The sequence below is a fragment of the Cibotium barometz genome, chromosome 34 (assembly GCF_041138505.1).
Source record: "Cibotium barometz isolate CiBa-2024 chromosome 34, ASM4113850v1, whole genome shotgun sequence".
Taxonomy (NCBI): domain Eukaryota; kingdom Viridiplantae; phylum Streptophyta; class Polypodiopsida; order Cyatheales; family Cibotiaceae; genus Cibotium; species Cibotium barometz.
In genome coordinates this window covers 24,008,810-24,023,900 of record NC_141079.1, presented here as the reverse complement: position 1 = coordinate 24,023,900, position 15,091 = coordinate 24,008,810, and the positions used below count along the sequence as shown (strand labels likewise).

The window sequence follows — 15,091 nt, the reverse complement described above, 5'->3', positions numbered from 1 at the left end:
GATCACCTCGTAGAATGCTCCACGCACAAGACTCGAAACCTGTAAAACAAACCAAGCAAACGTGAAGGGGGTGCAGGCCTGACTTACCTCCCAACCTTGACAACCGTGGCCAAGCCCACAAGTCTTGGTTGTCTGTGATATGCAGCGGAAGTCTTTGTATTGGAAGATCCTATCACACAAATGCTCACACCGTCTTCTGTATCCTGAGTTTCGTGAGTTTACCAATCCATTTCAATACTTCAAACTTTAAAGAGATATGAGAGAGAGATAGATGAGAACTCTACACCAGATTGGGTCCCGAATTACCCACTGAAGGGCCCCCTATCCCGATAACGAGATAGTATTTCCTTTATTTCTTTAGAGAGAATGACTGTGGACTGTAGATAAGCCAAACGCAAGATCTCGGAGGATCGGAGATTGGCTGATCTGTACACAGCTGTAGAAACACCTCGATCAACTGATCTCGAGCCTATGCACTCTTCCCAAGGGCATGAGGAAGGGCTGCACACCTGAGGCTGCGAATAGAAGAAGGTGGATTGTTCTACGCTATGTTAGAATGCTGAAAACACTTATGAATGATGTGTTACCTTCACCAGATGACTGCTGCATGTATGGATGATGCACAGAAGGCTAGACACTGCTGCAAACTGTTGATTCAGGGCTGGAAACTGCTGGCGACAGAAACGCAGACCTGCACGGATGCTGCTGGACTGAAACGCATGTGTATTCTGATGCTGCAGACTGTTGCTATACGGCTGGACAGAAACGCAGAGGAGCTGCTGTACGGCTGGACAGAAACCCAGAGGAGTTGCTGCTGAATTCTCGTGTTGAACTGAGGCTAGGCTGTAGGCTGAATCAGGGCTGATTGGATGCTGAAGGCAGGCGCCTAGGGCTGACTGAAGCAAGGGGTTCTCAAGGGGCTGGAGAAGCAAGCTTATGAGCTCCAAGGGTTGGATTAGTCTAGGGCTGAAGGCAAGGATACTCCTAGGGCTGAGGAGGAGAGCTCCTAGCACAATGAAGACTGAATGAGAAACTAAGCCCTATGCAAGCCTATTTATACTAACTGGAGGTTGGTCATTTAATAAAGTTTATATTTATAAATGCCCAATAATGCAAATAATGCTAAATAAATACTATTAAATATGGAAAAAATACCAGATAAATCCTAGTAAATTCCCTAAGGCTTCTGGGATGTTCTAAATGATGCACAGGCATATGAATGCATATTATGCAGGATGCAAAGTGCTTTCTGATGCAAACCCTAAGGCTTCTACTGACTCTACATGCATGAATGATTCTCTCCAAGTGGATTAAGGGACTTGACTGACTGACTGACCCGCTAAGGCTGAGGAATGACCTACGTAGCTCGTGCCTGATTTATCCTAGACTGAGGATGTACAATGGGGTCACGGCGTACGACAATTATCATCCTATTGGGTTCTAAAACTGTACAACTATTGCACTTTTGATGATGAGCCATCTTGTCACCATGCACTGAGTGCAGAGTGCATGTGACATTCCCTCCTGATTAGCTTGGCGGCAGGTTCATGGCTTCCAAGTAGTCCGCCAATAACTGGGGGTACTCCTGGAAGAACTCCTCGTCGAGCCATACGGCTTCGTGGGTACCTCGATCTCGGAATTTCGTATACTGACAAATCCGTCGATCGGAACCATGCTTCCATCGATGAAGAAGGATCTGCTCAGGCTCAATAACTTCTGCCTCGTCTACCACGTCTGGCTGCTGTTCATCTGAAACATCAAACACTTCTAGACCAACATATGGTTTTAGCCAAGAAACATGGAAAACATCATGCATTGTCCAACTGGCAGGCAACTTTAACTTCTTCATGGAGACATCACTTAACTTCTTAACTATTGGAAAAGGGCCAAAACTACGGAATGAAAGCTTGGGACAACGTTTGCCCACTTGTTTCAATCTCTGCTTCATGATACGCAAATAGACCCAATCCCCTTCCTTGAAGTGGACATCTCATCTAGACTTATTTGCCTATTTGCTATATGCTTCCTGAGCTTTGGTCAAGCAGTCCTTGACTGACTCAATGATCTCGGAAAATGCTTCCGTGGTTTTATTAGCCTCTAAAGATGGAGACACCATTCTCGTCAAAAGAGAAGAGGCTGCTTCATATGCAGTCCGTCCGACACTGGATGAATGAGTGTCGTTTAAGATAGCTTGGACCAATGGAAGATAGTGCTCCCATTTGGACTGCTAGTCATGACAGTATGACTTGAGGACATCAAAGGCCAACTGGTTATAAATTTCTGTCTGGCCATCTATCTGGGGATGGAATGCACTAGACAACTGCAACTTAGTTCCAAAGTTTTCAAATAATGTCCTCCAGAAATGCGAGGTAAACTTGGAATCTCTATCTGATGTTATGGTGCTAGGCAAACCACAAATTGGATACCAATGCTTGAGAAACAGACGAGCTACGTCCTCGACTGTGGCCGTATGCTTGCATGGGATGAGCATGCAGAATTTACTAAAGCGATCCACAATGGTAAAACACTGAGTGTTACGGGATCCAGTGGATGCTGGTAGAGGCCCTACAAAGTCCATAGATATGTCAATGAAAGGTCCGTCGGGGATAGGCAAAGGTTGAAGTAAACCTGCCTTCTTTGTATGGGGACCTTGACTTTTGGACAAATCTTCCAGGCTTGTACATGTGCATAGACATCACGCCTCATCTTTGGCCAATAAAAGGACCGTTCTAATTTCTCGAGGGTACTGCTGATACCCCTATGTCCTCCAACTAAGGAGTCATGAGCAACGTGGAGAAGAGCAAAACGCTTTTCCCGAGTAACACAGAGACGGTTCTTGTAGAACAACCAACCGTTCTGTACTGAATAGTGGCCAGGCTCAGAAGTGAGGGCCAAACTATACTGAGTACCAAACTCATGAGAGTCGACATATTGGTCTTTCATACTATCCAAGTCCTTCCCCGTGATTTCGAGAATGGTAGCTTCTTGGACTGCCTGGATACTGGACTTTCGACTGAGAACATCTGCTACTGGGTTATGCTTACCAGGGATGTATGCAATCATTCCTCCAAACTGTTGGAAGATTTGACTCGGCTTGTCGATCACTCCACTGGGCACTTGGCATAGTCTGAAGCCACTTAAGTGCTTGGTGGTCTGTTTTCACTATGAAAGCCTGTCCATAAAGAAAAGGCTTCCAATGTTTGAGCGTTGTGATCACACCCAAAAGCTCTTTGTCATATACCGAATAATTCTTTTTGGCGACATCCAACTTTCTGCTATAATATGCCACGGGTCTATTGTCATGCTGGAGGACTGCACCTATGGCTACATTGCTGGCATCGGTGATGACCTCGAAAGGTTCGTCCCATGATGCTAACTTTAATACAAGTGCTTCTGAGGCAGCTTTTTGGAGTGCACGGAATGCATCAAGTGCCTTACCTGTAACTGAGACTTTCTGCTTGCGAGTCTTCACCCCCTTGAGCAAGTCGGTAAGAGGTGCTGCAAGGTTGGAAAACTGATGGACATGTGTGCTATAGGCCTGACAAAGACCTACGAATGAACGGATTTCTTGGGCGGTCTTAGGAATGTCCCAATCTAAGATCTCCTGAACCTTTGATGGGTCCAGTCGAATCCCATCGGAACCTTTGATGGGTCCAGTCGAATCCCATCGGAACCGATGGTGTAGCCCAAATACTGAACTTCCTTAACACCAAAGATAGACTTTTTGGCGTTTATGTAGAGCTGGTTCTCCACATCTTTCTCATGCTGCTCCGCAGTGGCTGAGAAGACTAGTATGTCATCAAGGAATATGAAAACACACTTCCCAATGTGGACTGCGAAAATCCTAGACATCATCTTATTGAACGTTGCGGGTGCATTTGTAAGCCCAAAAGGCATGACTACGAACTCGTAGTGACCACGCTCTGTCCGGAAAGCTGTTTTTGGAATGTCAGCTTCAAAAATGCGGACCTGATGGTAACCACTCTTGAGGTCGACCTTCGTGAAAAACTTAGCACCGTCTAAACGCTCCAAAATGTACTCTATCCTGGACATAGGAAACTTATTCTTGATAGTGAGTTTGTTTAATACCCTGTAGTCTACACTAAGGCGTGCAGACTTGTCCTTCTTTTGGACAAATAGGATAGGTGCAGCAAATTGGGAGGAAGAAAGCCGAATGAATCTGGCTCGGAGAAGCTCAGATAACTGCTTTTCTAACTCGCCCTCTAAAGTCTTGGAAAGACGATAAGGAAACCTGCTAGGAGGATCTGATCCAGGGACCAAATCGATGTGATGGTCCTCAAGGCGAGAGGGTGGGAGACTGGGCGGGAGATCGTCCCTAAGCATAATGTCCTGGTGTCTGGATAGGAGGTCTGCTAACTGAGGGACTGAAGATGTAAGGGATGCTACTACTGAGGGAGGGGCTGTTTGAGCACGAACATAAAGGAGTGCTCCTTCTGCTCCCTTGCGGATAGCTCGTCTGGCCTGGAGATGTGAAATCAATGGGATGCCAAGAATGCTTCTATCCCCACGAATCATGACAGGCTCAGGAAAACCTTTACAAATAGTAAAAGTGTCCTGCCCCCAATTGGAAATAGGCTCATATTGACGGAACCACTGAATTCCTAAGATCATGTCACACCCCAACAAAGGTGAGATGATGAAATCTCGTTGAAATGAGGCCTTCTGAACTTCAAAGGCAAATTGCTGTGCCTTCTGGGAAATGTGGGTGCGAAGACCAGGTGTAAACCCGTCCACATCCAGATGATATGGAACTAATGTGCAGTTCAATTTATTAGCCAACTGGGGAGAGATGGCGTCTTCAGAACTACCCATATCGAAAAGGACTACAAACTGTCGGCCCTGGGCAGAGCCATAAGCTTGGATGAGGCTCTTCTGAGCAGCATCGCTCTCACCCTCCTGCTTAGCATCAAATACCACGGATGGCATAGGATGCATGGAAGGTAAAAGTTGAACTGCATTTGAGGTAGTAGGCGGGGCTGGAGGAGCTGGGGAGGCTGTGGCAACTGTGGCATAAGGAGCTTTGGCGGCTTGTGCCGCTTGCCATTTGTGGCAATCCTTCTTACCATGCCCTATAATATGACAGAAAAAACATCTATTTTCTGACTGGTACTTTCTTTGCTCCTCTGGAGGAAGATAACCTCCAGTAATGCCTACTTTAGCCTTTTCATCGGGGGTTTTCTTAGGTTCTTTATCCTTCTTACCCCCTGAACTAGAGCTATTACTGCTGTCCTCCTTAGCATCTTTAGAAGATGCGTTACCTTTCCCTGTCTGTACAGCTGATTGCTGCTGCTGGGGTTTGGTACTGGACTGAGATGCCTGCTTGGGCTTGCCCCCGTTAAGCTTCATTTCTTCATTCTGAGCGAGAGTCAGAGCCCGGTCATATGTACTTGGTTCAAAGTTACGAGCTGTGAACCGAGTGTCCAATCCACGAATGAATTGCTCCATCTTAGCCTGCTCAGATAACCCTCACTGCTGTGATAAAGTAATAACCATACCGAAAAACTGAAGCACTAGGGATCCGTTCTGTCTGAGTCCATAGAGCTCGTCTTTCAGACCGGTCATGTACTGGGGCGGGAGAAATCTAGTCTTCAGGTCATGGACAAAGATGTCCCAGTCAAAGGCTGTGACACCTGTGGCCTTGGTTTATGTAATTACTGTACATTAATATAGGTCTGTATGAATACCAGACCAATGCTGCCACCAAGTGACTGCCTCAACAGTGAGATGGGGAGCCGCTAAGTGGACTTTGTCTTGTGGGTCTGTGATCCTAGCTAATGGAAAATGAGCATTAAACTGATGAACAAATTGATTAACTGATGAATGATCACACTTACCATCATACTTACTAAAGTTTGGTTTACTGCGAATGATGGTGGTTGATGCTGCTGCGGGCTGTTGGTGGCTGGTGACACCTATGACTGGGGAGACTGAGGAGAGCTGCTGATACCTCAATTTGCTTTATTTCTTTAGAGAGAATGACTGTGGACTGTAGATAAGCCAAACGCAAGATCTCGGAGGATCGGAGATTGGCTGATCTGTACACGGCTGTAGAAACACCTCGATGAACTGATCTCGAGCCTATGCACTCTTCCCAAGGGCATGAGGAAGGGCTGCACACCTGAGGCTGAGAATAGAAGAAGGTGGACTGTTCTACGCTATGTTAGAATGCTGAAAACACTTATGAATGCTGTGTTACCTTCACCAGATGACTGCTGCATGTATGGATGATGCACATAAGGCTGGACACTGCTGCAAACTGTTGATTCAGGGCTGGAAACTACTGGCGACAGAAACGCAGACCTGCAGGGATGCTGCTGGACTGAAAGGCATGTGTATTCTGATGCTGCAGACTGTTGCTGTACGGCTGGACAGAAACGCAGAGGAGCTGCTGTATGGCTGGACAGAAACGCAGAGGAGTTGCTGCTGAATTCTGGCGTTGAACTGAGGCTAGGCTGTAGGCTGAATCAGGGCTAATTGGATGCTGAATCAGGGCTGATTGGATGCTGAAGGCAGGCGCCTAGGGCTGACTGAAGCAAGGGGTTCTCAAGGGGCTGGAGAAGCAAGCTTATGAGCTCCAAGGGCTGGATTAGTCTAGGGCTGAAGGCAAGGATACTCCTAGGGCTGAGGAGGAGAGCTCCTAGCACAATGAAGACTGAATGAGAAACTAAGCCCTATGCAAGCCTATTTATACTAACTGGAGGTTGGTCATTTAATAAAGTTTATATTTATAAATGCCCAATAATGCAAATAATGCTAAATAAATACTATTAGATATGGAAAAAATACCAGATAAATCCTAGTAAATTCCCTAAGGCTTCTGGGATGTTCTAAATGATGCACAGGCATATGAATGCATATTATGCAGGATGCAGAGTGCTTTCTGATGCAAACCCTAAGGCTTCTACTGACTCTACATGCATGAATGATTCTCTCCAAGTGGGTTAAGGGACTTGACTGACTGATTGACCCGCTAAGGCTGAGGAATGACCTACGTAGCTCGTGCCTCACTTATCCTGGACTGAGGATGTACAATGGGGTCACGGCATATGACAATTATCATCCTATTGGGTTCTAAAACTGTACAACTGTTGCACTTCTGATGATGAGCCATCTTGTCACCATGCACTGAGTGCAAAGTGCATGTGACATTGTCCCCACCGAGCTTTGAGCTAGGCTAACTAGTTGGACGATCCGACCAATCTCTACCTCGTGATGTCCCATATGTTAAAATATTGCATCCTCAATATGCTATCGTGAAGGTCCTGTCGGCCTGTTTCTACCAGCCGGCCTGGTTCATACACAAGTATATAAGAGGTCCTCTCTTTTATTCATTGTATTATCCAATAGTGCCCTATTTGCTAGCTCTTGTACTCTGTAACCTCAAGCTAATAAAGGTCTTGTTCTTGTTTGCAATCTCTCTCTCTCCCCGCGATGGCAGATTTACTAGAGATGGCTGAGAAGCACGTGAAGATTCCGACTCTCCCCACGTTCCCAATGGATCGTCAGTTGGACGGGTCCAATTACGACATCTGGAAGGTCATGATGGAGTCAGTTCTGGAGTCATATGACCTTGCTGATTTTATTATCATAGGGGTGCCCCGGCCGGAAGCTGAGGAAGGGGAGTTATTATCGACGAGGAAGGACCGAGAGGCACAGGCACACATGTGGGATCGTGTCAACGCCAGGGTCCGGTCGTTTATTTTCCTCAATTGCACACCACAGGTGATCAACCATGTGAAGCACATGACGCTGGCGAGAGGCATATGGGAGCACTTGGCTTCTTTGTATAACAGGGTGTCACCCATGAAGCGGATATCCTTGGAAGTGCAGATGCGGGTTATGAACCCTGCAAAGTCTTCGACGATGCGGGAACACATTAACAAGCTGCAGGCCCTTCAGTAGGAAGTCCTTCAAGCTGGGAAAGAGATATCATCCGAAGATATGGCCATCACGTTACTTTCCCACTTGCCTGGTCAGTATTCTGCTTTCTATTCCTCGTTGATCACGAGTGGCAGGCTCAGCACCATTACTTGGGAGGAGCTTGTGCCAATGGTCTTGGACCAGGAGGAACGTTTCATGAACCCTCCTCACGGCGGAGGTTCGGAGGCCTTAACTAGCCAACGGTCGAAAGGCCGTAATACCAACAGGGGCAAAGGGAAGGCTTCACCGGAGAAGTCTTCTGAGAAGAAGCCTGATCCAGAACGAGAGAAGCTGAAGGCCGAAAGATCTTGTAATGATTGTGGCGAGAAAGGCCACTACTGGAGGAAGTGCCCTAAGCGGACAGGGAACAGCTGCGAAGACTCCGGCATTTGTGCACTTAGAGATGGTGGACTCCGATGCTTCATCATCTTCAAGCGAGGAGGCAGTTAGCTTCACCGCGAAGGATACCCGGGAATGGATTCTCGACGGTGGTGCTTCCAGGCACATGACTCCATCCCGTGACTTCTTTCTGGATCTGAAACGGCAATCAGGTCGTATCTTTATTGGCGATAACTCCACTATTCCGATACATAGTGAGGGCCGGATGGAGATTATTCCCGACGGCAAGGGGGGCAAGCATGCTTCCCGTGTTCTTTATGTCCCTGCTCTGGGTTTTCATCTTCTGTCAGTGCATGAGGTATGCAAGACTGGCTTTCGGGTGGAATTTGAGGAGCATTCAGTTGCTCTAAGGGACCGTGAGACAGGCAAAGTTGTTTGGGAAGGCGGTGTGGAGAATGGCATCTACAAGCTCTCTGCACTCTCCTCATTGACAGGCTCTCAGGTCGGAGACTTGTGGCACTTTCATTTTGGCCACTTAAATGTGGATGCTTTGCGGCGTGCCTTCCGGGACCAGATGGTGGTTGGCTTGCCAGATGTTGGTAGTAGGCAAGGACGCTGTAGTTCTTGCATAGGGAATCCTTTCCGAAGCAGGCTTCCAGGCGGGCTTCGAAACCATTGGAGTTGATTCACACTGACTTGTGTGGACCACAGCAGATACCATCCTTGGGAGGATCTCTCTACTTCATGCTGCTTGTTGATGATTGTACCAAATTCACGTGGGTCTACTTTCTTTCCCAGAAGGACCAAGCTTTTGCTCGGTTCAAGGATTGGCACGTGATGGTGGAGAAAGAGTCTGGATTTCAGGTCAAGACTCTCAGGGCTGACAAAGGAGGTGAATTCTCCTCGACTATATTTTTTCGGTTTTGTGCAGATCATGGCATCAAGAGGGAATTGGCCAATACCGGATCGCCTTCGGAGAATGGAGTTGTTGAACGTAAGAACAGGACTGTGGTGGAGATGGCGAGGACCATGCTGGAGCATCGTGATCTTCCTTGTCCACTTTGGGGTGAGGCTGTGGCAACAGCTGTCCATACCATTAACCGCTCTCCGACGACTTCTGTACCCCATATGACTCCATTTGAGGCATATTTTGGCAGGAAACCCGATGTCTCGCACTTCCGTGTCTTTGGGAGTGACGCGTATGTACATATTCCGAAGAAGCAGAGGGGGAAGCTTGACTCCAAGTCCCGCAAGCTGGTATTTGTGACAGTGGGGTATAACTCTCTTTCCAAGGGATACAGGTTGTATGATCCAGAGAGGAACGAGATTGTTGTCAGCCGGGATGTGGTCTTTGACGAGCATGTTCCAGCATCCACTGTCGAGGAGCCGCCACTTCTTGGAGATCCAGAGGAGTCTGATGATGATTCCCATTCTATCACTCCAGTTGATCCACCTCAGTCATCACAGGAGGTTGAGCCCGCAGCTGGAGTTGAGCCCCCGCGATCACAGGAGGCTCCATGATCTGTTCGAGTACCTAGGTGGTTGTTAGACACCCTTCGGGAGTCAGCTGTCACGGAGCTACCCTCCGAGTGGACCACAGAGGACGGCCCTCGAAGATCACATCGAGTTTGAGATAAAAGCAACACGACGGAGCTTCTTCAGGTGAACTATGCTTTGATGTCTCGTATCATGCGGGACAAAGAGCCCACTTCCGTAAAGGAAGCCCTTTCACAGGATACTTGGAGGGAAGCCATGCAGGTGGAACTTGATGCCATCGAGAAGAACAACACTTGGGAGTTGGTACCGAGGCCGTCGAAGCGGTCAGTCATTGGTGTCAAATGGGTCTTTAAGACCAAGTACGCGGCTGATGGGTCGGTGGACAAACACAAAGCCAAGCTTGTGGCTAAAGGTTATGCTCAGCGGCCAGGCATCGACTACGAGGATACCTTTGCACCGACAGCGAGGATGACCACGATTCGGACCGTTCTTGCCCTTGCTTCTTCTCAGAGGTGGCCCATGTACCAGATGGATGTAAAATTTGCGTTCCTTAATGGTGACCTGCAGGAGGAGGTGTACGTTGAGCAGCCTCCAGGCTTTATTGTTCCAGGATTGGAAGGGATGGTTTTCAGGTTACGTAAGGCCTTGTATGGTCTTAAGCAGGCTCCCAGGGCTTGGAATCAGAAGATTGATTCCTTCTTTATTCGGACTGGATTTCAGAGATCGGTTGCAGATCCGAACCTGTATCTCTTTCGGGAACGTGGCATGGTCACACTTATCATCCTTTATGTGGATGATCTCATTCTCACCGGCGGTCATGTGGAGCACATTGGAGTGACGAAGGCTGCCTTGTCAAAGGAGTTTGAGATGACCGACTTAGGCTTACTCCACTTCTTCTTGGGATTGGAGATCTGGCAGACCCAAAGGGGGTTTTTTGTCTCTCAGCAGCGGTATGTTCATGAGTTGCTTGAGGCCTTTGGGATGGAGAACTGCAAGCCTATTACTTCACCGATGGACCCGAACACAAAGTTAACCATCACAGATCCTTGTGAGCCAGTTGATGCCTCGCAGTACCGGAAGTTGGTTGGTTCATTGATCTGGTTGCTGAACACCAGATTGGACTTGAGCTTCTCCGTGGGGCTGTTGAGCTCTTTTATGCAGACGCCATTGAAGACTCATTGGGACGCAGGATTGCGGATCTTGCGGTATCTGCAGTGTACGAAGGATCTGGGACTCTTTTACACAGGAGGGAATGGAGTCAAGCTCCAAGGTTGGAGTGACTCAGATTGGGGAGGAGATCCAGACACGAGGAGATCTACTTCAGGATACACTTTTACCCTCGGCTCAGGAGCAGTTTCTTGGAGCAGCAAGAAGCAGCCAACTATTGCCCTTTCTTCAACAGAGGTAGAGTATCGGGCTACTTTTTTTTTTTCCGAGAAAAGATCCTTTCATTAGTTATGTAAAAAACGCCCGTAGGGCTACAAAAGAGATCTCTCCTGCTCCTAACAGAGAGAAGAGCAGTGAATACATCATGGCAGCCCGGGGGAAAGAGCCAAACAGGTGGCCTGTAGTATCGGGCTACTTGTGGTGCTGCTTGTGAGGTTGTATGGCTGCGGAGGCTGCTAGGCGAGATTGGGTTTCCACAGAGGGAGCCCACAGTCATCCAGTGCGATAACCAAAGTTGTATAGCTATTGCTCGGAACCCGGTTTTCCATGCCCGGACCAAGCATATAGAGATACAGAATCACTTTGTACATGAGAAGATCTTGGCGGGTGACATCTTGCTACTTTATTGTTCGACGGAGGACAATGCGGCGGACCTCTTCACGAAGTCTCTACCTCAGGCTACGCTCAAGCGGCACTCCAGCTCCCTTGGGTTGGTTTCACAGCCAGGAGCTGAGAGGGGGTGTTAGAAGTCATCTCCTGTCTATTTGTATACCCCAGGGCCTCTATTGTGGGTGTGCCCGCCCGTATATCATTTTTCCACACTCCCCGTATTTTTCCCTATTTTTTTCCCATTTTTCCTAGTGGTGGGAGGGCTACCAGATGATGCCAGGAGCACCCCATTGCTAGCCGACTGGATCTACATCAGTCGTGGGCTTCAGGGCTGCTGGCCGACTTGTTTTGATCAGTCGTGGGCATCAGAATGCTGGCCGACTGCATTTATTCAGTCGTGGGATTATTTTCTCCAGTCGTGGGCACTCTTGCTGCTGGCCGACTGCCCTCTAGGAGATGTATATATAGCCCCTCAGCCCCCACCACTTTCTCATTCAGTTTTCTTCGGGATCTTGTGTATAGAGAAGAGTTTACACACCTATCTCTCTGTGTTTCTTGTGCTGATTATTTTCTGCAGTCTACTTGCTCTTGTCTACCCAAGTTTGGTTATCATTTCCGCTACATATTCTGACACCTGCATCTTCATAGGGGGCTACTAGTCCCTAGTTGGATCCTGTGGAAAGGTGCTTGAGAGAGCACGTGGATTGCTTAGCTACAGAGGTTGTTTGAGACATAGCTTCTTTGAGGCAGACATGGGTCCCCCCTGCACGAACAAGGAGGACAAGCTCAGTGGTTCAAACTATGATCACTGGAAGCTACAGATGAAGGTCTGGTTCACACACAAGGGACTCTGGGAGATTGTTCAGGGCCACGAACGAAAGCCTGAACGCCCTACCAGCTCTAGGAAGTGGACTCAGGACCAGGAGGATGCCTTTCTTGCAGAACTTTCAGCTTGGGAGAATGAAGACTCAAAAGCTCGCTCTGCACTTGTACAAGCTATCTCACCAGAGGTCTCCCCCGCCGTCGTGCAAACATTGGATTGTGCTGCTTCTGTTTGGAGAAAGCTGACAGATCTATATGCACAGGACTCTACAATGCGGTCTGTCAACCTATTGGGTCAGCTTTTTTCTCTGGTGTTTACAGCAGGGACTTCCATGCAGTGGTTTGTGATGAAGGTTAAGGTAATCCATGACCAATTATTGGCAATGGGTACTGCCCTGACCTCTTCTCAGTCAGCTGCTCTCCTCCTCATCAGGCTTCCTGTAGATTATGACATGGTTTCCCAAGCTTTGCGGGTTCAGATCACAACATGTTCCCTCGAGTTTGATGATCTGTGTACTCTCCTCTTGGAAGAGGAATCCATCCTAGTTTCACAGGGGAAGTTGAAAGTTTCATCGTCTATTGGACCTGATCAAGCACTTGCGAGCCGGTGCGAAAGAAAGTTAGGAGTCGGTGTTACAAGTGTGGGAAGAAAGGCCACCTGTCAAAGGATTGTCAGTCAAAGGACAAAGGCAAAGCCAAGGACAAGGGCAAGTCTTCAAAGAAGGGCAAAGACAAGTCACACAACATTGACACAGACTCGTATAGTGATAACCCCAGCTCTCCCAAGGCCTTACAGACTAGAGAGAACATGACTGGTGTCCTGCTCTGATCCTAAGGGCATCCCCCCGCGTGCTGTCTTCCAGAAACGGCTTGTGGGCGGGAGAGGGGGCTTTCAAAAGCTCTCTTATATTAAATATGGAGCATGGGACCCGTGTGTCGGAGTTCCAAGTATAAAGACAGGCAAGTTCACTTGATGGTCCGGATGAGTTCCAAGATCAACCAAGTTTCCTTCATGGTTCGGATGAGTTCCAGAACTATTGGTTAGCAAAGACTATGGACAGGATGCGTTCCATGTTCATTTGTTCGAGGTTATTAGATGTGATGTGTTCACAATTCTACTTGGAGTTTGGAGCCAAGCAAATTTTCTTTTGCTCTTTACAGTGGCGTTATGTTTTCTGGAGAAAACAAGCTGACATGTGCATTTTCCGAGGTGTACTCAATACTGGCCATCTTGAGGTGTCCATGGTCGCACCTTCGTCATCATCAGTTTTCTTCTGACATTTTTTTTGCACATTTCAAGATGCAGAGCGGGTGTTAAAATATTGCATCTTCAATATGCTGTCGTGAAGGTCCTGTCGGCCTGTTTCTACCAGCCGACCTGGTTCATACACAAGTATATAAGAGTTGCTCTCTTTTATTCATTGTATTATCCAATAGTGCCCTATTTGCTCGCTCTTGTACTCTATAACCTCAAGCTAATAAAGGTCTTGTTCTTGTTTGCAATCTTTCTCTCATGTTTATTTGCTTCCGCTTGTGCACACTCTTTCACCATACCACCACGAACCCAATTTATAGCTTTATGATTTCACATACTAATAATCATGGATGCAGGTCCACACTCACTTATAAGTGAGTGGGCAACTTATAAGATTTTCACACTGGACAGGACTATTTTAATACATGTGGCAGCCAAAAGGTGGGCAGACTTAGTTTGAGCCAACTGATAGTAGGTGCTCCCTTCTGGACTAGAAAAGCATACGATTAGGCTATTTTCAGCGGTGGAACTCTATTACAAGGGGAGAACTCCAGTTTTGCATAGGCGCCTTCTTTCTGGTGCATGGGAGGAGCTGGTTGACTGGTTCTACAGCCTCCTACAGCCATCTACCGCGACAAAATTCAACCAGGTGTGTGGCCAAGGTTGGTCGACTTCATATGGTGGCTGTTTTTGATGCTGGCCGACTGTTTACAGCCAGAAGAAGCTACTAGTCAGGGCATCTGGAGGTAGGGAAGGACTGGCCAATTTGTGTGGGAGTATCCTTTACTGATCGGAGACCTTATGGCTTGTGAACTGCTGCTGGACGACTTCTCTTGTGGCTTCTGAGAGCTGGTCGACTGCTGTAGACAGCTCTTCAAGGCTGGTCGACTTACTGTGTGAGCCAGACAGGAGGAAGATGAGATGTAGGGCTGTCCCGGGCTGATGTGGGAGTGCTATGGGTTGTCTATGGTTGACCTACATGTGCTAATGCTCTCTTGTGCTGACGATTGACATCAAATTCAGCATATGTTTTGTTTTGTTTTCATACTGTACTGGAAGAAATAGGTGCTAGCCAATGGAGAATCCTTGGGCACCCGCAAAGTTGTATTTGGAAGAAGACTTCTTTTTGGTAATCTAACCATAAAAAAAGGGGAAGGGGGGAGGGGGGGGTCAGCCCATCTTTTGGCCCCCCTCATTTTCAGACGCTTCAGTTCCAGCAATGGCACGGATATTAGTTGATCTAGATCATCCAAGCAGAGCATTGAGGATGATTGCCCTACCTGACCTTTAGGAATGGATGTCTCATGCATGGGCTTCAATCGAGGCTAGGTGAATAGTAAGGATTAAGGTTTAGCAGAAAATCTGCCCATGCTGCAAGCCCTAATATATAACAGAAAAAAGAGGCTATGACTGATAGGCAGGGTACCCACAGCAAGCATCAATAGGGTGCATACCCAACTA

The 15,091-nt window shown here is 47.7% G+C and overlaps 1 protein-coding gene across 4 annotated transcripts in view; it reads right to left on the bottom strand.

The window, feature by feature from the left end:
- The window catches only part of LOC147618808 (WD repeat protein), a 30,878-nt gene that overhangs the window by 14,539 nt on the left and 1,248 nt on the right, over nucleotides 1-15,091 (bottom strand). The gene's annotated exons all lie outside the window — the stretch shown is intronic.